Source organism: Tachyglossus aculeatus, chromosome 11 (genome assembly GCF_015852505.1).
Source record: "Tachyglossus aculeatus isolate mTacAcu1 chromosome 11, mTacAcu1.pri, whole genome shotgun sequence".
In the NCBI taxonomy this organism is placed as follows: Eukaryota; Metazoa; Chordata; class Mammalia; order Monotremata; family Tachyglossidae; genus Tachyglossus; species Tachyglossus aculeatus.
In genome coordinates this window covers 53930245-53953698 of record NC_052076.1, presented here as the reverse complement: position 1 = coordinate 53953698, position 23454 = coordinate 53930245, and the positions used below count along the sequence as shown (strand labels likewise).

The 23454-nt window shown below is 47.6% G+C and overlaps 1 protein-coding gene across 3 annotated transcripts in view; it reads left to right on the top strand.

The window, feature by feature from the left end:
* Positions 1–23454, top strand: part of ST3GAL2 (ST3 beta-galactoside alpha-2,3-sialyltransferase 2) — a 69867-nt gene that overhangs the window by 6611 nt on the left and 39802 nt on the right. The window contains exon 1 of one of the 3 annotated variants that reach the window (XM_038753440.1): positions 12642–12719. The exons of 1 other annotated variant lie outside the window; for it this stretch is intronic. The gene's annotated coding sequence lies outside the window, so the exon portion shown is untranslated. Of the gene's footprint in view, positions 1–12641; positions 12720–22645; positions 22876–23454 lie in introns of those variants that run through there. One more of the 3 variants, XM_038753441.1, reaches the window with a different exon arrangement.

Below are 23454 nucleotides of genomic sequence, written 5' to 3'. Positions count from 1 at the left end.
ACCGACAGTCACTTCTGAATGATTCTTCTCTGGCTGGCCAGTTTTTGGGACAGAGGTGCAAAGAGAGGAAGTGAGCCTGTCAGAGTCACTGTAGGTTAGAATCCAAGCTCTGGAGTTCCATCCTCTGCACCATGCCCTCCAAAACAATAGTTTTTCAGGACAGCAGGCCTGACTTATGTCGGCTCTTTATGGACAGGGAACGTGTCTGCTAATCCTGTCGTATCCTACTCTCCCAAGCGCTTACTACAGACCTATGAACATAGTAAGCACTCAATAAATATCATAGATTAATTGATTGACTTAGGCAGCTCAGATGTCATGTGAAACTTGGAATGGCGGCCAGAGTAAACTGCAGGGTGGTGACTTCCCTGCTTCTGAGGCCAGCTTACCCTGTGGCTCCCTTAAAAAAAAAACCCATGTAAATAGTTAATTGGTCTTGAGGGAGCACCTTCTGTGTGGCAGAATCAACAAGTTGTTTATTTTTGGTGGCTGGAGGGGAAGAGGGGAGGGAAACTGAGCCTGTACTGTATTAGAGCAGAGCTGCTGGAGAGCTGGAAGTGTGAATTCTTCCAGGCTGCTGCCTGCCTCTCCTCAAGGCTAAGGCTGGGCTCCTTCATCTCCCAAAGTACCTCCCCTCGTGCTCTTCACTCTTTCCATTCCCAGAGCTCTGAAGCAACCCCTCTGAGAGCTTATCTCTCTCTGTTAAAGTTCACACGCAGAGCCTTACTCAGAAGATGCTCCAAAGTGGCCTGGGAGAAGTTCTGACTCATGCGTACTTCCAGGTTTGGGTTTTTAATCCTTTTGGGCTGAAGCCCGAACCAGCCATTAAAACCACTGGTATATTAGAGGTGGGCTGGGTCCAGGGGAAGTTTGGAAAGGCTGAGAGTTATATGAGGTTGCACTTGGCACGTAGAAGTCAGAGTGAACCATGGGTGGTGTTTGGAGGAAGCCAAGGCTCAGGAATGGAGACTTAGGACAGGGAGGGACAACTTCTTTTTTCATCTGTTTTGCTTTCTCTATTCTAGCGTCTCAAAAGGGGCCCAAGGAGCTGGGTTTTTCTGTGCCACAGGAAGCAGTCCCCAGGGCTTTGGGGGCAGGAGAGGAAGACTTAGGAGGAACAAAGATGAAGAAGGAGGAGGATCCAGGGAGGAGTTAGTTATGACATTTATTGAGCATTTACTGTGTACCAAGTGCTGACGTAGATACACACTGGGCTCACAATGTAAGGGAGAGACTTTGTTTTTTCCCTCTGCAGTAGATTTAAAATATTTTCCATGAAATGCTAATAGAAAATCAACACTGAATCTCCAAACACTCCATCGGAGCAAATTCATGAAATACAGCTGCATTCCGAATTTATAGATGCTTGCTCATTTGAATCTCGTTTCTGTCACGTTCTTGGGGAGGTGGGGAATCACTGAAGGAAAAAGGTCTATGTCCGTGCTTTGCACCTGAGGATGCTCCTTAAATCCTTGGCAGATCTCAGGAACGAGACATAGTAAATTGACGAGTAGAGTAGACACGGTGCCAATCCTGGTGCCAAAGAAATCTCTTGGATCCAGGAATGGGTCTCTGTCCCAAGCCCTTGTCAGACGTCTGTAGAAAGTTTGACTTCTAAGCATTTGGAAAAATGAGCCACCTTCAAAAATCACGACCTTTTTTGTTCCTTTTTGGCCCACTTTGAGCAGTTCATATATCTCTGACTTACAGTGAAGCAAGTCTCATGTGGAGGTTTGTGAAGACTGTGGAGCAAACAAGGATGGAGCGAGCTGGGGCCCAGGTTTTGGCTTTTTAAAGTGAGATGTGTGAAACCAGTGAGCTAGCCGGTGAGTTCTCTAGGGCCTCCAGGGTGCGCAGAATTATACTAGGTGCTTGAAAAGAAAAGTAACTCTTCAGTAGTCTAGATTTCAGCTGTGCACCTGAAATGCCAAAGTCATAGGAACACATGCTAATCACTAGCTGGGCCTGTAATCTTCAAAATCAGGCAAGGAGATTTTTTTCCCCCTGGTGAAGTGGGTTGGATGGCCAACTGAAAGAGAGAGTCTTAGACTAGAAATGAAGGTCATACCTAAGACTGCAGTTTCAGCCTAGTCTTCTCACCTCATAATTTGGCTTTCAGAAAATCTTCATCTTGTTTCCAGTAATTTTTGATATCAGAAACCCTGTTTCTAGCACCGGACTCCTAGAGCGTATGACATCTTACAACCATGGGAGGGACTCTCATTAGAACATGCATTCATTCATTCATTCAATCGTATTTATTGAGTGCTTACTGTGTGCAGAGCACTGTACTAAGCGCTTGGGAAGTACAGGTTGGCAACATATAGAGACGGTCCCTACCCAACAGTGGGCTCACAGTCTAGAAGGGGGAGACAGAGAACAAAACATATTAACAAAATAAAATAAATAGAATATGTACAAGTAAAATAAATAAATATGCTAGTGTACCCCAAGAATGCCCCAGTAGTTTGGCCCCCACCCCATGACCCTTAGATTTGGAACTCCAGAAGGCACAGAAATCACCTGGGATTCAGCTAGCCACATGGACCCTTAAAGGGTGGCAGCTGAAGGTTTGGAGGAAACGCCAATCCCAAAGACTCCACCCGGTGAGAGCGAGCGTCTTTCTGGTGAACACTGTGTCCTTACGTCCTCTCCCTTTGGATACCTCACGAGGACCCTTCTGTCCTCCTGGCTCTGGAATTTTCTCCCATTCTTCTAACATCCTGTTCCTTGCCCATCTCCTTCCCTGTGAATGGCTGTGGTCCAGCTATATTCATTCAATCGTACTTATTGAGCGCTTACTGTGTGCAGAGCACTGTACTAAGCGCTTGAATGAGTGACAACCTATGCAAAAGAGCTTGCCCTCTAAAAGGGCTCCTGAGGAGCGAGTAGTTTCTCCATTCTAGAAACTTCTAGGTCTTCCCTCCTCTCCCTGTACCTCCTTTGGATATATGCATGGTGCTAGTCTGCTGGTCTGAAACAGTCCTCATTCATTCATTCATTTATATTTATTAAACACTTACTGTGTGCACAGCACTGTACTAAGCATTTGGGAAAGTACAATCCAACAATAAACAGTGACATTCCCTGCCCATAGTGAGCTCATAGTCTAGAGGTGGGGAGCACACATCAATATAAATAAATAAAATTACATATACATATATATACATAGTGCTGTGGGGCTGGGAGCGGGGGAAGAGTAAAGGGAGCAAGTCAGGGTGAAGCAGAGGGGAGTGGGAGATGAGGAAAAGTGGGGCTTAGTTTGGGAAGGCCTCTTAGTGGAGATGTGCCTTCGATCACCTGAAAACACCTTTGAGCTTCTGGGAGGAAACGAGCTCGAGGTTGTAAGGTGAGCCAGGCTCCTGCACGTTAAGAAGAAGCAGAGGCGGAGTTGCCACAACACCAAGATCTTTAGCCCTTTCAGTGACCGAGTGAAGGACTGATTTTTAGAGAAGATGAACCTTTCGATAGTATTTATTGGGCACCCACATAGAACCATTTTTGAAGCATCTGGGAGAGAACCAGAGTGTTAGAAGGCACTCTCCTCTCCCATAAGTGGAAAGGGTGGAAGACACTGCTCGTTCCTGCAGTGCCCGTAGCTTTGTGCACATGCTGTGGGGTAGCTCCCTAAACCAGCTATTTTGGTAGCGGCTATGGTGTTTGCTGCCCTTGTTAGCCAGCTTTCTTCAGGATTCTTGCTGAGCCTGTCCTCCCCAAAAGATAATAGTAATAATAATAATAATAATGATGGCATTTGTTAAGCGCTTACTATGTGCAAAGCACTGTTCTAAGCGCTGGGGGGGATACAAGGTGATCAAGTTGTCCCACGTGGGGCTCACAGTCTTAATCCCCATTTTACAGATGAGGGAACTGAGGCTCAGAGAAGTTAAGTGACTTGCCCAAGGTCACACAACAGACACATGGTGGAGCCAGGATTCGAACCCTTGACCTCTGACCCCAAAGCCCGTGCTCTTTCCACTGAGCCACGCTGCTTCTCTGTGTGGTTCTTATAGCAGGCAGGGCCCCAACGGGCCCTCCTCTACTTCTGGCTATTGACCCCTCCTCACCCCCACCATAGTGAGGTGGTGGATAAAGAATGTCCCAAAGCTTCCTCATTATCAGAGTCTTTCCTCTTTAGTACCCTTTGGGGAGATTGTTTTCGAGGCACATTCAAGGATGCTCAGGGGGCCTACTCCACCGGGTGGGCCTAAGCCTCACCCTCACGGCTGTTTGAGTAATCCTCCCCAGGCCAGAGTGGGTCTGGAAGAGGGCCAAGATGGAGAGGGGTTCTTGTTGCCCTCTGCCAACGGGGTCATGGCTCTCCAACCTGGCACCAGAACCTGCTTCAGTGGCTCTGAAAACCCTGGGGAGCCACTTGGCAGAGCTGGGGCTGCTGCCCTCTGCAACCATTGTCCAAATGATAGTGGCTCTGGATCAGTTGGCCCATCCCACTTTGTTCTGTGTGGGGGTTTTCTACGGCACTGAAATGCCTACTGTGCGCCAGGCCCTGTACTAAGCGCTGGGGTAGATACAAGATAAACAGATTGGACGCCGTCCCTGTTCCACATGGGACTCACAGTAGCAATCCCCATTTTACAGATGAGTTAACTGAGGTACAGAGAAGTGAAGTGAATTTCCCCAGATCACATAGCCGCCACCTGGAAGAGCCAAGATTAGAACACAGGATCTTCTGACTTCCATTCACTCAATCGTATTTATTGAGCGCTTACTGTGTGCAGAGCACTGTACTAAGCGCTTGGGAAGTACAAGTCGGCAACATATAGAGACAGTCCCTACCCAACAATGGGCTCACAGTCTAGAAGGGGGAGACAGACAACAAAACAAGTAGACAGGCATCCTGCTCATCTACTAGGCCACGTTGCTTCTCATGGTCTAGTTTCTCCTCTTCCCTTTCCCCCTCTGGCCCCAACCCATTTTAGGTCTTGTCCCCATGGCCCCAAAGTGGCCATTCCAGTTACTGTGTTCTCAGTGACTGTAGTATCAGCCCCAACCTGCTCGCAGAACCCACTTAGTTTCACTTTCAGCTGGGATTTCGCGAGGGGACCAGGCCTTCGGGACAGCCCAGCAGCAGAAAAGCGGAGAAGAGGCTGCCCAGCCGCCGTTCCTTCAGAACTGGCTGCCTCTGCAGCTAATTCAGTCACTTCATGCACTGTTTCCTAGAGATTTCAAGCCTGTCCACTCTGATGAGCTTCCGACTGAGCCAGAAACCTGACCTCCTTCATCCTCTCTCTCCCTCTCTGTCCACTCCATTCTCCTCCCCTCTAGACCGTAAGCTCCTTGTGGGCATGGAATGTGTCTAACAACTTTGTTATGCTCTCCCAAGCACTTAGTACAGTGATCTGCATACAGTAAGCACTCAGAGAAGCAGCGTGGCTCAGTGGAAAGAGCACGGGCTTTGGAGTCAGAGGTCATGGGTTCTAATTCTGGCTCTGCCACTTATCAGCTGTGTGACTTTGGGCAAGTCACTTAACTTCTCTGTGCCTCAGTTACCTCATCTGGAAAATGGTGATCGAGACTGTGAGCCCCATGTGGGACAACCTTGTATCTCCCCCAGCGCTTAGAACAATGCTTTGCACATAGTAAGCACTTTACAAATACCAAAATTATTATTATTATTATTAAATACCATTGATTTGATTTTTTTCCTCTTGTTTTCTGGTTCTGTTGCCCCTTTTTGTCCCACCCTGAACTCCCCAAATTATTATTAAGTTCCATCAAGTGGTTTCCGCTTCATAGCGACTCTATGGATATATTTTCTCCTAAACATCGTATTCATTCATTCAGTTGTATTTATTGAGCGCTTACTGTGTGCAGAGCACAGTACTAAGTGCTTGGGAAAGTACAATACAACAATAAACAGTGACATTTCCTGCCCACAACAAGCCCACAGTCTATCTGTAACCTTGCTAACAGTTCTTCCATTACCGCTGTTATGGTTTCTATCCATCTAGCTGCTGGCCTGCCTCTTCCACATTTTCCTTGAACTTTTCGTAGCTTTAGTATCTTCTCCAGAGAATTGGTCCTACTGAAGATTTATCCAAAATATGCTAATCTAAGTCATCTGGCCTTCCAAAGACCACATTGGCTTAATTTGCTCCATTTGTTTGTTTTTCGGGCAGTCCATGGTATTCTCAAAAGCCTTCTCCAATACCACATTTCAGAGGAATCAATGCTCTTTCTCTCCTGTTTTTTTCACTGTCCAGCTTTTGGATCCCTACATTGTTACTGGAAACACCATAGAATTGACAATTTGTATTTTTGTGGCAAATGTTATCCTTATAAAGTGTGTTATCTGTAGGAAAAATGAGGGACCAAATGTGGAGATATCAGCTTTACATGAAGGAAAGGAACCCCAGTGTTAATCCAGTAACAGATTATCAAGGTAACCACCCTCCCTTGCTCCTTTCACCTCAACAGTCTCATTGGTTCAGGATTTATCTGGGCCTCGCATGTGGGTGCTTCCTTTCACAATCTAAAGGCAGGGTGAAGGAGCTACACTAACTGAACAACGTAGCAGTGGGCTGTTGGCAGACCACTGCCCCAGACGGGCCACTCTGCCCGGCAGCAGACAAGGGAGGGGAACTCTCTTGGAGCAAAGCCTTCATAAAGATCAGGATGCCAAGAGGTGAGCTCAAAAACAGAGACCTAGGCCCTCTGGGGAACAAATCAATTAGCAAAGCAAGAATCTAGCTTTTTATGCAAACAATGTGGAAGGGAATGTGAATCACAGGTTTTTTTCCAGCCACAGCTGTACCTGTAATTCTATGTATGCATATCGAGGGAGAGAGTGTGAGCATGAGTGCAGGCCTTTTCAAAGCTGATGTTACTGATTCGATCCTACCCGTGCGTTGTAGTGCGGTGGAAGAGGCCAGCGTTTGGCCGACACTTCTAGATTGTTTGCACATCTAGATGGGTGTCTCTTTTTATGTGGGCATTTTTCACGAGCATAAACCAACTTCCTCTAGGCACTTCAAGAGGCCTGGGTTATTGGTGTAGTATAAATCTAGGAAGAGAGTGAAAAGGAGAAGTGAAAAAATCGGTGATGGTATTATTACCGAGCCATCTGTTAGCCGGGGAAGTAGAAGAAAGCGTTTTTGCTCGAGTTATGTGAAGAAGGGTGAATTCAGGTTCCTTAAGACTGGAATGAAGAAAATGGTGTATGGTGTGTTGTGTGCGCGCACGTGTCTCTTTGTTTGAACAGGGCAGATGGGAGTTAAGAATCAGTTGAACATTTCTTTCCTGGATTATTTACTCACTTAGCTCCATTAAATAGCAAACTCCAGGCTCCCTTACCTACCCTTAAAGCCCAGTCTTCCTCACTCAGGGCATAGTTAACGGTCTCTATCCATCCCACGCATAGCCTTCAATGTATTTCTTTTTCTCTGGGGATGGAGACAATTTCTTTGCAAACTTCTGGGTTCTGGTCTGCTCTGCTTAGTTTTGCTCCATTAATGCCCGGGGGAAAATGCACTATCTAATGGCAGTGAGTGAGCACTCACCATCCTTGTGGCTGCACCCACTGTGGGCCGGGCTCAGACGTGTTTTCCCACTCTCCCGGGAATTGTGTCCTGCTGCTCTGCTGAAATTGCCCTACCCCTGATGGTCTCTCCACCATCCAGTGGTCCTTTTTGATCAGAGCAAGTCCCCTTACAGGCAGGGAAACATTTCCAGAAATCTCCCCAACAAAGTCAGGCCTGGCCGCAGAGGACAAGTTGAAAATAGTGTGCGGATTAGATACACTTTCACTGAATATTGAACCTTCCTGAAGGAATTTCTGTTCCGCCCAATCTCCGTGGCTGGGGATGTGTTCGCGTGTCTTCAATAGGATGGTGGGACTCAGTTCCTATCCTCAGTTTAGGCCAGAATGCAGCCTTCCGGGAGTAGAAGAGGTTTTCCAAACTCCACAGGAAAAGCAGCTTCCGCTTAGCCCAGGCCTTTCTCGATTTGATCAATAGTATTTACCAAGCACCCACTATGAGCAGAGCACTGTGGTAGGCTCTTGGAATTCATAGCAAATGTACAAAATAAGTAAAAGGTATGATCCCCACATTTGAAGAACTTTGAGTTTGAAAGGGGAGGCAGAAAGACACATTGTTGAACTGTATAAAAGGTGAAAGAAGGGGTGTAATCCAGCGACCTTTTAAACCTAGCACACACAAACTAGTGGGTCAGCAGGACATAAACAAAATTGAGATTGTGCCTTGTGAAAGAGCACGGGCTTTGGAGTCAGAGGTCATGGGTTCGAATCCCGGCTCCGTCACTTGCCTACTGTATGACTTTGGGCAAGTCACTTAACTTCTCTGGGCCTCAGTTGCCTCATCTGGAAAATAGGGATTAAAACTGTGAGCTTCCCGTGGGACAACCTGATCACCATGTAACCTCACCAGCGCTTAGAACAGCGCTTTGCATATAGTAAGCGCTTAATAAATGCCATCATTATTATTATTAAATACAGCTCACGGTTCTGTACAGTAGTTTAGACTCTTAAATACCAATATTCTCATTGACTCAATCAAAATCGATCAGTGGCCAACTCCAGCCTAGTCACTGCCCACTTTGGTTCTACTAAAGTTGGTGAAACACTTTTTAAACTTTTTTTATTACTGTTAAAAAAAATCCATATTTTTGACTCGTTCACAGGCTCTATTTCACCATTGTTATCAATAAAACAGTCGTGCGGTCTGTCTACTTATGGATTTCTGGTCATGGGGCACACTTTGGAAAAAACTTGGCTACCCCTGACCCAGAGAGAGAGGCAGGACCCCAGGAAAGATGGCACAGCTGGGGTGCAAGAGATGCAGGCTCAAGTCAGGGCAGCAGTGTCAGAACTTCCTGCTCTGACTGCTACTGGGTTAGCAACTAGGACTTTGTTTATAGGAAGTGCGCACAGAAGGGTGGTTTAACAGTCATCTTTGTTCTTCGCTGGCCACAGCGATGCCCAGGGTCACCCCGATAATAGACGCCTTGTGCTTTAGACTCCTAACAGATGGTTTCTCTCAGAGGACCCCAAGTATTCTGCCTTGCATTCTTTTCTTTTCTTGTCTCGATTGTCATCGTGAAACACCCGGACCCAGCTGCCACTGGATGTGTTTGTTGAGGAAGGACGAGGAAGAGAAAGTGAAAAAGGAAATACCCACCACCCTATCTCCAGAGTCGGTTGAGGCCGAGGTTGCCGGCTGAGGCTCGGGAGTACGTGATGGGCTTTTGTGGAAGTCAAAATCTAGCCCCTTTGGCAGGTTGTGGGGGAGGGCAGAGAGGAGAGAAGAGAAAAAGGGAGAGAGGGCCAAAGGGGCACAAAGGGAAAGGGAGAAAAGGGAGAGGAGCAGAGGGGTGACAGGCAAACGAGTGAGGCAGAACTCACCTGCCTTTCCACTGCCCATTGCTGCTTCGACCTGTTGGTCCCAGAGGAGATGCAGCTCCAGGAGACTGTTCCCCCTGTCTGGGTCCTTGGAGTGTTGTTGGTGGCATACCTGAGAAATAGGCCCATCCTGGGTCATTTCTCCTCCAGGCGATCGTGACCCAGAATGGACTAGTTCATCCAAGGCTAACCCCTCTGCTGCCACTGCTACCCATTCTGGTAGGGTCAACCGAGGTTAAAGAGGAAGGATGAGTGGGGAGAAGTGAGGGACATGGTGGAAATAGCTTCTTTCGATTCCCTGTGGGATTCAGTTAATCATATTTATTGAGTGCTTACTGTGAACAGAGAACTCTACTAAGTTTGGGAGAATACAATGCAGCAATATAACAAACATTCCCTGCCCTGCTTTGTCTAGAGGACAAGCTTACAGCCTACTCTTGCCATTAAAACCATCACTGCAGCCAAAGGGTCTCCTCCCACCATCCCCCCTTTTAAAAAACAAAAAAGAAGAGCCCTTTCCATCTTGTGCTTGCCTCAGCCACCCCCCCTCACCCCCGACTCTTCCCCAAGGGTAACGGCACCAGTTTCTCTCCCCCCCACCTCCCCATATATTTATGTGGCTTCCTCACCAAGCCGAACAGAGAGAATCTGGCAGCTCTCTGGGGCTACTCCTTGGCATCCAGTGGCCCAGGGCTGGGGAGCATCTGTCAGCAGGGCTTCAAACCTGGATCCGCTTTGTGCATTGCCCACCAGTCTCTCTAGAGAGAAGCCATCTCCCTACAGGGGGTGGTTCTTTGTACAGAAGAGGATGGCATGTGGCTTCGTTCCCCTCCACCCCCATCACCAAAATCTTACTAAACATCTTATTTGCCCAAATTACTATGATGAACAAAATCTTTTTTTAGTGCTCAGCTCCCAACTCTGGGCAGGGCTGCGGTCCTCTCTGTGCTACGAACCAGAAAGATCAGGGGATTCATCTGTGCCACTCTGGTTTTTTGGGGGGTTTTTTTGCCCCCATCCGCAGACAGTCACTCTTATCCACCCTTGCCCCCCGTCACCCTGAGTGGCTTCCTTGTTCATATCTTGTTTACCTCAGGCATGGATTCCTTTTTGTTGGCTTCCCGTTCTAGGAGGGTTTTCCGCACTGCAAAAATAAATCTCCAGACTCATTACTTCAGCCACATCACCTGTTCTTTATAGCTCTCCCACAGCGGGTTCCACCCTATCTGCTTGCCTTTTCAGCACATACTCTGTTTTTTTAATGGTATTTATGTGGTACTATGTGGCAGGCACTGTACTAAACTTTTGGGTAGATGCGTGATAAACAGGTTGGAAATAATCCCTGTCCCACATAAGGCTCACAGTCTTAATCCCCATTTTACAGATGAGGTAACTGAGGCACAGAGAAGTTAAGTGACTTGCCCACGATCCCACAGTAGACAAGTGGCGGAGTCAGGATTAGAACCCAGATCCTCCGGCTCCCAGACCTATTCTTTAACCGCTCGGCAACTCTGTTCTGTTCCAGCTTTGGGCAACAGACACCATTGTCAGGACAGTTAATCCTTCTAGACTGTGAGCCCTCTCTTCTAGACTGTGAGCCCGCTGTTGGGTAGGGACTGTCTCTATGTGTCTCTGTGTTGCCGACTTGTACTTCCCAAGCGCTTAATACAGTGCTCTGCAAACAGTAAGCGCTCAATAAAAACGATTGATTGATTGATTGGGAGGTGCTACCCCCGGTCTCCGGAAAGCTGGGGTTGCATTGCCCCGGGCACCAGAGCAGTGACCCAAATCAGGCCACTTCTGATCATCTGCTGGCCGCATCTTATCCAACCTGTATATAGGAAGACTGGACCAGCTCTTTCCCCTTAGCCCTTCTACCCGACTCAAGTGACTTCTTGAAATCCCATCCCATCCAATAGTTCTCCCGGAAAGCCCGGTCCAGGACTCAAGCTGGAGTTTAGTGTCCTTGAGAGACTTGTTATCATTCATCATTCATTCATTCAATTGTATTTATTGAGTGCTTACTGTGTGCAGAGCACTGTACCAAGCACTTGGGAAGTACAAGTTGGCAACATATAGAGATGTTCCCTACCCAACAGTGGGCTCGCAGTCTAGAAGGGGGAGACAGACAACAAAACAAAACATGTGGACCGGTGTCAAGTTATCAGAATAAATAGAAATAAAGCTAGATGCACATGCATTCATTCATTCAATCGTATTTATTGAGCATTTACTGTGTGCAGAGCACTGCACTAAGCACTTGGGAAGTACAAGTTGGCAACATATAGAGATGGTCCCTACCCAACAGTGGGCTCGCAGTCTAGAAGGGGGAGACAGACAACAAAACAAAACATGTGGACGGGTGTCAAGTCATCAGAATAAATAGAAATAAGCTAGATGCACATGCATTCATTCATTCAATCGTATTTATTGAGCATTTACTGTGTGCAGAGCACTGTACTAAGCACTTGGGAAGTACAAGCTGGCAATGTATAGAGACGTTCCCTACCCAACAGCGGGCTCACAGTCTAGAAGGCGGAGACAGACAACAAAACAAAACATATTAACAAAATAAAATAAATAGACAAAATAAATAGAATAGTAAATATGTACAAGTAAAATAAATAGAGTAATAAATCTGTACAAACATATATGCAGGTGCTTTGGGGAGGGGAAGGAGGTAGGGCGGGGTGGGGGGATGGGGAGGAGAGGAAAAACCTGCTGGATCCAGGACATGTGGGGAGAAGGTAAGGAATAATAGATACTGGGACACTGAAGAAATCCATGGTGGAGTCAAAAATGAAATCCAAGTAGCCTGCCTTTCCTTTGGGCGCAGTACTCCAAGCTGCCCCTGTCAAATCTGTGGGATCACGGCATTTGGAAACTCAGCTTCATATTTGTTTGATAACCCAGATCTTAACCCTGAACCTTGGTTTCAGTCTGACCAGATGCAGGCCAGTTAGACAACAGAGAATGCAGCTGGCCCACACAGGTCATCCACTCGGGGTCATCAGCCTGATTGGGTCAACGGGGTGGTTAAGCAATGACTACCTGTGACTACCAAACGGTCCCAGAGTGCGTCACAGCCGCTTCTTTAGCTGGCTTGCCCACCCACCGTTGCCAGGTCCCCGCGAAGCAGATCAGCATCGTTAACTGGTTAAGAAATTGAGTCACTATCACGAGGAGGGCCTGGCTGCAGCTCGGGTTCTCAAATCTTAATGCTCGAAGCCGTAGTCTGAGCTGGCGTGACAGCTCTGCTAGAGCCCAGCTTGTGTGGTGGTCACGGGGTTGATCCCATCTGCAAGATAACGAGGCCTCACCCAGCCAGAGATTCCTGGGGGTAAGTGAGGTTTGGGTTTTTTTGAGTGGTTTTAACAGTTTAACGGGAAGCAGCGTGCCCTTGTGAATAGAGCATGAGCCTAGGAGTCAGAAAGACCTGGGTTCTAATCTCGGCTCCACCACTTGTCTGCTGTGTGGCCTTGAGCGAGTCACTTCGCTTCTGTGCCTCAGTTACCTCACCTGTAAAATGGGGATTGATACTGTGAGCCCCATGTGGGACAGGGACTGTGTTCAGCCCGATGAGCTTGTATCTACCCCGGCACTTAGAACAGTTCCTGGCACATAGTAATCGTGTAACAAATACCATTAAAAAAATAGATTGGGGTTTTAACCAGGTGCTTGTGGCCGTAGGAGCTTCAACGTGGCAAGAACTGCCCCCCGGCAATAGGGAATCTTTGGTTCTAAGGGAAATGTTGTGGGGCTTTAGGATTTCTGGGATATTTTCTTGAGTCTAAGCGTAGCCGATCTTTTGGGGTGAATAACTTAACCCCGGCAAGACTCCGAGGGATAAGGATAGTCCCTGGAGAGCTTCGCTTGGGGATGCAGAAGAAACGAGGGTGCCTTTGTGTCTGTTGGGAGCTCAGAATCGCTGACTAAAAGTAATGGGGGTTTGCACTGGCCTGGAGGAGAACAGTGCAGGAGTGGATGCTCCCTTGTGGGAGCAAATGGGCACTCTGGCTCCCAGAAACCAAGAGAGTGCAGTTCTGTTCCGTCTGGTGAATTTCATTTTCCGATGAAGTGACTTCTGCATCACGTTCCATTCTGTGTAAGCCTGGCTCCAATGTTGCCCTCCCGACTTTCCCTCCCTGTTCTTCCCCATTCCTTGCCGATTTCTTTTTCTTTTTCTCCTCTAATTTAGCACCGCTGCTACTGCTAGCTGGTGCCTTCTCTGGTTCTCAGCCCTGAACCCTGCCTCAGTGGGCCGGGGGAAGGCAGAGAGTGATGGCCAACGGAGAGGAGGGACCGGAGGGGACCCCAGTGTCGTCCTTCATTCCGCCCCAGCTCCCTGGCTTTGGCTCCTCTGGAAGGTGGGGATCCCAGCCGGGGAAGGGGGCCTTGGTGGTGACAGCAACAGTGGTGCTTTTATTGGGGGAAAGAAAAAAAGAAAAGGGGAATGTAGAAGAAGGGAGTGCCAGGAGAGGAATGAGTTTTGGGTGTAGGGAGAGAAGCCAGAAAGCTGCACTGGTGGGAACGTCCCCTCCACTCATTCATTCATTCAGTCATATTTATTGAGCACTTTCTGTGTGCAGAGCACTGTACTAAGCGCTTGGGAAGTCCAAGTTGGCAACGTAGAGAGACGGTCCCCACCCAACAGCGGGCTCACAGTCTAGAAGGGGGAGACAGAGAACAATACAAAGCATATTAACAAAATAAAATAAATAGAATAAATATGTACAAATAAAATAAATAAATAAATAGAGTAATAAATACGTACAAACATATATATATATATATATACATATATGATCACCTTGTATCCCCCCCAGCAATTACAACAGTGCTTTGCACATGGTAAGCGCTCAACAAATGCCATCATCATTATTATTATGATCCGAGGGGATAATACGCTTACTGTGTTCAGAACTCTGTCCTAAGCGCTTGGGAAGTCCAAGTTGGCAACATATAGAGACGGTCCCTACCCAATAGTGGGCTCACAGTTATGAAGATAGAACCCACACAATTTGATGACAGATTGAGTATTAAAAGGCCGCCGCACACCTGGGGCCAGCGGGGGTCCTGGCCGGCATGTAAGCCCACTGTGGGCAGGGAACATGTGTACCAACTTTTATATTGTACCCTCCCAAGCACTTAGTACAGTGCTGTGCACACAGTAAGTGCTCAATAAATACAATTGATCGATGGAACTTAATGGTCAGAGAGGGAGTGGTGGCAGGGGGAGTTGGGATGGTCAGAGCTTACCTCAACAAGAAGGAATGTCGTGCACAGCATGCTCTCCCCACCCCCCCCAAGGCAAAGTAAAAGTCCCTAAAATTATTGGGTATCTGAAAATGCTTTGAGTGAGATTCAAGATGAGGGGGGGAATTAGAGATTGCTTAGCTCCTTTTGGAGGTGAGGTGGCCTCTCCTGAGATTTGGCTTAAGTCTTTCCTAGCTCCCATTCCCACCCTTCTGTCACTGCCCAGCTAGAGGCAGAGATATTTTCCAGAGTGTCCAGTAATGGACGAGTCTGGTTTATATTTACTTTTATGTTAGGCTGAAGATGTCCATGTGCAGATCCCTGGTCAGGTGCAACATAAACCAGGACTGTTTATGAGGTCATTTTAACGGCTGGGTCTGTAGGCCTGTGAACCTCTCAGCTCTGAAACACAGACTGGCTTACTGCAAGTCATACGAAGTGACGTCCCCCAGATCAAAACACATGTAACCAAAATTCAAGCATGGGGCGCTTCCTGATCTGTTCTGCCACTCTAATCCGTCCCGAAGCAGCGTGGCTCAGTGGAAAGAGCCCGGGCTTGGGAGTCAGAGGTCATGGGTTCTAATCCCAACTCCACCACTTGTCAGCTGAGTGACTTCGGGCAAGTCACTTAACTACTCTGAGCCTCAGTTACCTCATCTGTAAAACGGGGATTAAGACTGTAAGCCCCAGTTGGGACAACCTGCTCACTTTTCATCCCCCCCAGCACCTAGAACAGCGCTTTGCACATAGTAAGCACTTAACAAATACCATTATTATCATTATTATTTCATGATTCCCGGGGAACCGAATCAAACTCTATTTATTTATTTATTTATTTTACTTGTACGTACCTATTCTATTTATTTTATTTTGTTAGTATGTTTGGTTTTGTTCTCTGTCTCCCCCTTTTAGACTGTGAGCCCACTGTTGGGTAGGGACTGTCTCTATATGTTGCCAATTTGTACTTCCCAAGCGCTTAGTACAGTGCTCTGCACACAGTAAGCGCTCAATAAATACGATTGATGATGATGATATTTGAGTGCTTACTGAACTGAGCGCTTGGGAGAGTATAATACAACAGAGTTGGAAGACCCATTCCTTACCCATTATAAGTTTACAGTCCAGAGGGAACTCTGGGTACCCTCCTCAGTTCCCAGGGAGACTTTCAATCCCCTAAATCTTTACTGACCACACACTAACTCCCTGTTGGCAGGGAACATGTCTTTCAACTCTCCTGTATTGTACTCTCCCAAGACCTTAGTACAGTGTTCTGCACACAGAAGGTGCTCAATAAATACCATTGATGGATTGATTATTTGGCCTCCAGCTTTCCAGTCCCCAGCCCCCTTTGCCCCTCCCTGAATCCTGATACTTGTCCCTGGCCCCTTAAACTCTCTTCCCTATTTAAGCTCACACCTCCTCACAGAGTTGGGATGAAACAGCCAGAAGTAGGGGAATGCCTGCTGGGGCTAGGCCATCAATCAATCAATCGTATTTATTGAGCGCTTACTGTGTGCAGAGCACTGTACTAAGCCATCAGTGGTGAAGGCTTCTGACTGAAGAATTAGAACATCAATCAGTCATCATCATCATTGGTATCTGACCGCTTTTTGAGTCCAGAGCACCATCCTAAGTTCTTGGACGAGTACAATACAATAGAGTTTGGTAGACATGTTCCCTGTCAACAAAGAGCTTACAGTCTAAAAGGGGAGACAGACATTAAAATAAATTACAAATAGGTACTTAAATCCTGTGGGGCAGAGGGTGGGAGAATATCCAGTGCTTAAAGGTACAGAGCGAAGTGCATAATTGACACAGAAGAGAGACAGAGAGTAGGGGAAAGAGGGTTTAGTTGAAGGACGCATCTCACGTGATGGACAAGCTCAGCGAGAATCGTGGAAATAGCTGGCTAGCTACGATGGCTACTGAGGAGCAGCGTGGCTCAGTGGAAAGAGCACGGGCTCTGGAGTCAGAGGTCATGGGTTCGAATCCTGACTCCACCACATGTCTGCCATGTGACCTTGGACAAGTCACTCAACTTCTCAGCCTCAGTTACCTCATCTGTAAAATGGGGATTAAGACTGTGAGCCCCACGTGGGACAACTTGATCACCTTGTAACCCCCCCAGCGCTTAGAACAGTGCTCTGCACATAGTAAGCACTTAACAAATGCCATTATTATTATTATTATTACTGAAATGGCCACCCTGGCACTCGCCTGTTGGTCTGTGCATTGGCACTGTATTGTAGGCCCTTTGGCTAATGGGTCTCGCATGTAAGAAACCTTTGTGTGAATCTGATATCGTGCTGTACCCCTGCTTACTGCTTGCTTGTTGCGCCCGCAGCCCCAGCGGGAACACGATGGGTGGGAAAGGAGAGAGCGAGTGGGAAGGAAGAGTGGATGCAAATTGCTGGGGGCTTTTTTTTTTATTATTTGAAGGTGGAAGGGGTGAGTTCAGAAGAGCAGGTGAAGGGGGTATATTTTTAAAGCAGGTGGGTGATCTCTATTTGAGAGATCCCCAAGAATAAAGAGTGGATATTGGGGTTGGGAGGGAGCTGGGAAGCTTTGGGAGAACTCTGTGCTTCCCCATACCACACAGCCCTTAAACCCTGGATCAGTAAGCTTAAGGTTTTCACAGGTTCTTCTAAAGTAGAAGTGAGGGAAAGGAGTTGTACATTCAAGTGGCCAGTCGGGGAAAGTGATTTTGCATTGGAGCATTGCAAACTCTCCAGCATTGGAGAGTTAAGTGATGGCAGTTCTCTGTCCTAACCCCTAGCCACTTCTCCTTCTTGTTTTCTACGGCTCCCATCCTCAGGATAGCCAAAAGAAGGTTCAAGAAAGAAACGTTTATTGTTTTATAGGTACAGTGACTTCTGGCTCTCTCCAGTAGCTACTCATCCTGCAGAGCTTTCACTTGGAACTGCTTTCTTAGTAAAGTCTGTTGGTCTTTGCCCCTTGCGTGGGAGGGCAGTAATAAAAAGCCAAGCCAATTGACTGTTTCATTCATTCATTCATTCAATTGTATTTATTGAGTGCTTACTGTGTGCAGAGCACAGTACTAAGCGCTTGGGAAGTACAAGTTGGCAACATATAGAGACAGTCCCTACCCAACAGCGGGCTCACAGTCTAGAAGGGGGAGACAGACAACAAAACAAAACATATTAACAAAATAAAATAAATAGAATAAATACGTACAAATAAAATAAATAAATAGAGTAATAAATACGTACAAACATATATACATATATACAGGTGCTGTGGGGAGGGGAAGGAGGTAAGGCAGAGGGAATGGGGAGGGGGGGAAGGGGGAGAGGAACAAATGCCATCATCATTATTATCATTATTATTATAATTATTATTGTAATTATTATTGTAACCTCCCCAGCACTTAGAACAGTGCTTTGCACGTAGTAAGGGCTTAATAAATGCCATCATCATCATTATTATTATTATTATTATTATTATTATTATTGTAGCTTCCCCAGCGCTTAGAACAGTGCTTTGCACATAGTAAGCGCTTAACAAGTGCCATCATCATCATTATTATTATTATTGTAACCTCCCCAGCGCTTAGAACCGTGCTTTGCACATAGTAAGTGCTTAACAAATGCCATCATCATCATTATTATTGTAACCAACCCAGCGCTTAGAACAGTACTTTGCACATAGTAAGTGCTTAACAAATGCCATCATCATTATTATCATTATTATTATTATTATTGTAACCTCCCCAGCGCTTAGAACAGTGCTTTGCACAAAGTGCTTAGAAAATGCCATCATCATTATCATTATTATTATTGTAACCTCCCCAGCGCTTAAAACCGTGCTTTGCACATAGTAAGCGCTTAACAAATGCCATCATCATCATTATCATTATTATTATTATTATTGCAACCTCCCCAGTGCTTAGAACAGTACTTTGCACATAGTAAGCGCTTAACAAATGCCATCATCATTATTATCATTATTATTATTGTAACCTCCCCAGCGCTTAGAACAGTGCTTTGCACATAGTAAGCGCTTAACAAATGCCATCGTCATCATCAATTAGGGGGCTCAGTCTGGGAAGGCCTCCTGGAGGAGGTGAGCTCTCAGTAGGGCTTTGAAGGGAAGTTTGATTTGGTTCTGCCTTTTCTGAAGCCCTGAACCTCTCTGCTTGCGGGGTAGCTAATGGGAACGGAGTTTCGTGTGGGCGATTCAAACTCTTGCTGCCTCGTGCTGATAGGAGGTTTCCATGGGAATTCCACGAGGCGGGGCCGGAGGGAGGAAACCAGTTGGGTTCTCCTGGAAAAGATGCATCAATGCCCGGGCACCACCAGTGCCGCCTTCCATAATTCCCCGGGGCGTCTCGTTAAGGGAACACCCTAGAGATGGGCACTGGCATTGTTAGCCTCATTTGGAAGAGGGAAAATTACTTAGACGATACTCATCACGCCCTGTGGTAGAGCAGCCTTCAGCCGACGTTTAGTCACCCCAGCCAACCGTCTCTTTTAGCTAATTGACCCCAAGTAGGGCCTGTCCATTTTCCTTTCGGAAAAACTGAGGCTCAAGTAGGGTGACTCTCCTGAAAGGCACTCAGTGGGCTGGTGGAGCTGGCGGAAGGGCAGAATTCAGGAGACCTGCCCCAGCCTTTTTGCCCTACCCACCACATCTTCAACACACTGAGCGTCCCCCAAAATGTAGTTTGTGATGGTAGAGATTTGCCAGTTTGAGGTCAGGTTTCCTCCCGGGTCTGTTCGACAAATACATCTGATAGCCATGCAGGAGCTAGGAGGCAGATTGAGTGTTAAGCGTTGGTCTCATTGCTGGGGCTTCCCTAATAACTACCTCTCTCCCCAATCTCATTTGGTGTTTCCCTCTTCCAACATCAGCCCCTCCTGCTTCCGAAATCCCCTTCGGTTTCTTAGGAATGTGTCAGTGAGGGGCTGAGGCTTCCAAGTCTCCTTGTGTGTCTGGAGCACCGGCAGCTGCAGCTGGGCTCTCCGGCCTCCAATCCTTCTTGAGAAAAGTAAAATCAGGCTGAGCCATTAACAGTTTTGCCCCCTTCCTCTCCCTAGGGAGGTTAGAGGAATTTGGCAGGAGAGTTAGACAGTTGAGGCAGTTGTTTTCTGCCTTGGAACTTATTTTACCGGAGAACGGATTCCAAATCCACGTGTCGAAGCGAGACATTTGGACTCCGCAGGGGGCTGACGTCCTATGGGCCTCATGTGAGCGTTTGCCTGCAGCCTCTCTCGTGCTAGGGCTGCTGCCTCAACACGCTGCCTCTGCCCACTCCCGGGATCACTTACCCCATGATAGAAGATCAAGACTCCCTTCTTCCCCACTCTTGCAAGGCTTTCTGAGGGGGCATCTTCTCTAGGGCACTGGAGTGGGCAGTCTTCTTCCCTATTCCATCCCCCACAACAATTTGTGTCAGGGTGCCAGGAATGAAAAGATTACAGGTGGAGGAAATTACAAAGCAGATGGTGGAAGGGGGGAGATTATGCATGGGGATATTCTACTCCACTCTTTGCACTGAGGCCCTCTCCACACATCCTGTCAGTACAACCTTGGGTGGGAGCTGGGTTGAAGATGGTATTTATTAAATGCTTACTATGTGCCGGGAACTGAACTAAACACCGAGGTACATACAAGCTAATCATGTTGGGCCCAGTCCCTGTCCCACATAAGGCTCACAGTCTTAATCCCCGTTTTACAGATGAGGTAACTGAGGCACAGAGAAGTTAAGTGACTTGCCCGAAGTCATACAGCAGGCAAGTGGTGGAACTGGGATTAGAACCCTGGTCCTTCCCTATGCATCGGACAATGGTTTTTTAGTGCTTACTATGTGCAGAGCACTGTACTAAGCACTTGGGAAAGTACAGTGTGATAGAGTTGATTATGCTTTCCCTTGCCCACAATGAGCTTACAGTCCAGAGGGGGAGAGAGACATAATTATTTATAATTTATAGATATGGATGTAAGTGCTGTGGGGTGGAGGGTTGGGTGGCTATCAAATGCCCAAAAGTCACAGTTCCAACTGCCTATATAGCATTCAGAGCACTGGGCTTATGCCGGCACACACAATCACACATATATGCACACAATTTCTATGAAATTAAAAAAAATACCAGAAGTGAACCTGGGAGGTACTTTTTGGTTGGCACAGGCAACTCCAGCTGATCTCATTGCCAAAACATGTGCCTTATGGGTCAATGTATTGATTGCCCTGGTGTATAAAACAACAGGGCAATTCGTCCTAAGTGGGTGCCAGCTTTACTTAACACATAGGTTAGAGCATTCCATACGGGAAACTCAGAGCTAAGGAAAAAAAAATGTAAATCCCTTCAGCTCCCTGATAAGTGGGTGGGGAGTTGACAGGTCCTTACACTCCAGATCTTCCAGAGATATCGGTTGTATCTTTGCTTTTCCCTCTGCTGCCACTCTTGGTAAACACTGTAATTTGGCTCTGCCTGTCTCCCCCATTAGATTGTCAAATTCCCCTTCCCCCCGACCCCCGAATGTGTCTGTCGTACTCTACCAAGCGCTGAGGACGGATCCTCCAGCCCAGAACATTGGCAGGGCTCAGTCCTGAGACTTCAGGACCTGCGCAAGGAATTGATTTTAGTGCCAGTGGTTTGCAGGGCCAGCAAGGGTGTGGCACATCACAAAGTGCATGCTAGGATTTCTTTTTTCTACATGCAGAGCTCATTTTTGGGCAAAGCGACCACAGTAGAGTGTGGATGAAATGCCCAACACCACAACCCAGCGGGAAATTCCTTTGGCAGCAGAAGTCTTTGCCGCCCATATTAGCCAATTATTTTTCAGTGTCCTCCCTTTGTGGAACGCCCTAGATGCATATTGGGTCAGGAACCGCCACTGATGGCCCAGCCCCAACCGACAGAACCAGAACTGGATCCCAAGTCTCCTGGGGCCCAGAGCTGGGCTGATCCTGGTTTTTAATCCAGGCCTTTGTTCCCCCAAGTCTTGACAGGGGCAGGGGACTCTGGTCTCATCCGCAAATCAGTCATTTATTTCCCTCCCAGATATAGCTTGAGTTCAGCCTCCTGCTGCGTGATTTGCCGAGAGCAGAGGGGTCTGCAGAGCCCCCAGCATCTCAATCTGTGATTCCTTCCCTTTGGTTATGGCCCGGCCCCAGCTGGGGTTTCTTTCATTCATTCAGTCATATTTATTGAGTGCTTACTGTGTGCAAAGCACCATACTAAGCGCTTGGGAGAGTAAGCTATAACAATAAACAGGCACACCCCCTGCCCACAGTGAGTTTACAGTCTAGAAGCAGCATGGCTCAGTGGAAAGAGCCCGGGCTTTGGAGTCAGAGGTCATGGGTTTGAATCCCGGCTCCACCACATGTCTGCTGTGTGACCTTGGGCAAGTCACTTAACTTCTCTGAGACTCAGTGACCTCATCTGTAAAATGGGGATGAAGACTGTGAGCCCCACGTGGGACAATCTGATCAGCTTGTATTCCCTCCCAGCGCTTAGAACAGTGCTCTACACAAAGTAAGCGCTTAACAAATGCCATCATTATTATTATTATTAGAAGGGGAGAATGTGGGGAATGTCCAGTTTGGGATCAGCCGCCAACATGGCTCTGTTCACAGTACGGCTGCCCAGACCTCTGGGCTGCGGGAGAGAACCCTGTGCTGCCCTCTCCTCCCCACAGGGCAAGCTTTGACTTTTGTTCACTTCGTGCACACCTCTGGATGGTTTCAGTCAGCACGCTTGAACATTTTCACCATGGGTCGCTTTCCAAACTAAACACCCAGGTGGAGATGCTTCTCCTGTCGAAAAACCCCACCCATGGCAGGGTAAGTGATGAGCAGAGGCAGCCAGCAGCTTCTGCCAGGTGCAGGGCTGTTTGGGGGCGGACCCTGACAGGAATGTACTGCTGCTTGTCCTGTATGGGCGGGTGAGGGAGGAGGAGGAGGGAAAATGTTCGTCTTACAGGGCCAGAGACCAGGCTTACCTGCTCCCTGTGCTTCCTGGCACAGACATCAGAAGGTCTTAGAGAGAGTCCCTCTGCCCAGCCCAGTCGTCAAGTAAACAGAAGCCCCACAGTCAGTGCTGAGACCAACCTCCACCGACCCATGAGTTGAGAGCTGGGACCTGAGCAGACTCCCCGTGGAAGTCTTCAGATTTGGATTCGAAGCCTTAGAGTCTTCGCCTCAGACCAATTTGCTGGAAGCATGGAATAAATAACTCCCTTTCCCCGGACCTCAATTTCCTGGTCTGTAGAATAGGGTGAGTAATGTCTTGCCATCAACACTCCATCCCTGCCCCCACCTCCCAGCGGGTCAGGAAGATGTGAACGATTAATGTCTGACTGGGATGAGATTTCTGGGAACGAGGGGGCTGAGGGAGGGTAGGAGCAGTGTAATTATTGGCCGTGTGTGGGTTCTTGCCCCTCCCAGGACTGCAGGTCTCAGGAGGTCAGAGGGTTAAAAACACAACCTTGTGAATGCCCTGGGAGGGTGATCTGGGAGAGGCATGTTGCTAAAATGCTGCTTTTCTGAGCTACAAATGTAAATCTGTGTCTCCTTTCCGCCCACCATGTCTATCTTCAAGGGCGGGAGCTGGGGGGTGCGGGTGGGGGCGGCGGCAGTAGTTGAGAAGAGAGGGAGACTGAGGGCCTGAGATTTAACTGTGACTTTTGCCCTTGAGACTGGAGCCAAGAAGGAATGGGGGAGGGAGGAAAATGGGGCACACCTTCCATTTTAGCTGGACCCCCTCAGTACAGAAACAGCACTTTGTCCTTCCCTCCTCCTCAACCCCACTGACACCATGCAGAAGGACGAGAGCCATCTGTCACTAGGCATGGGG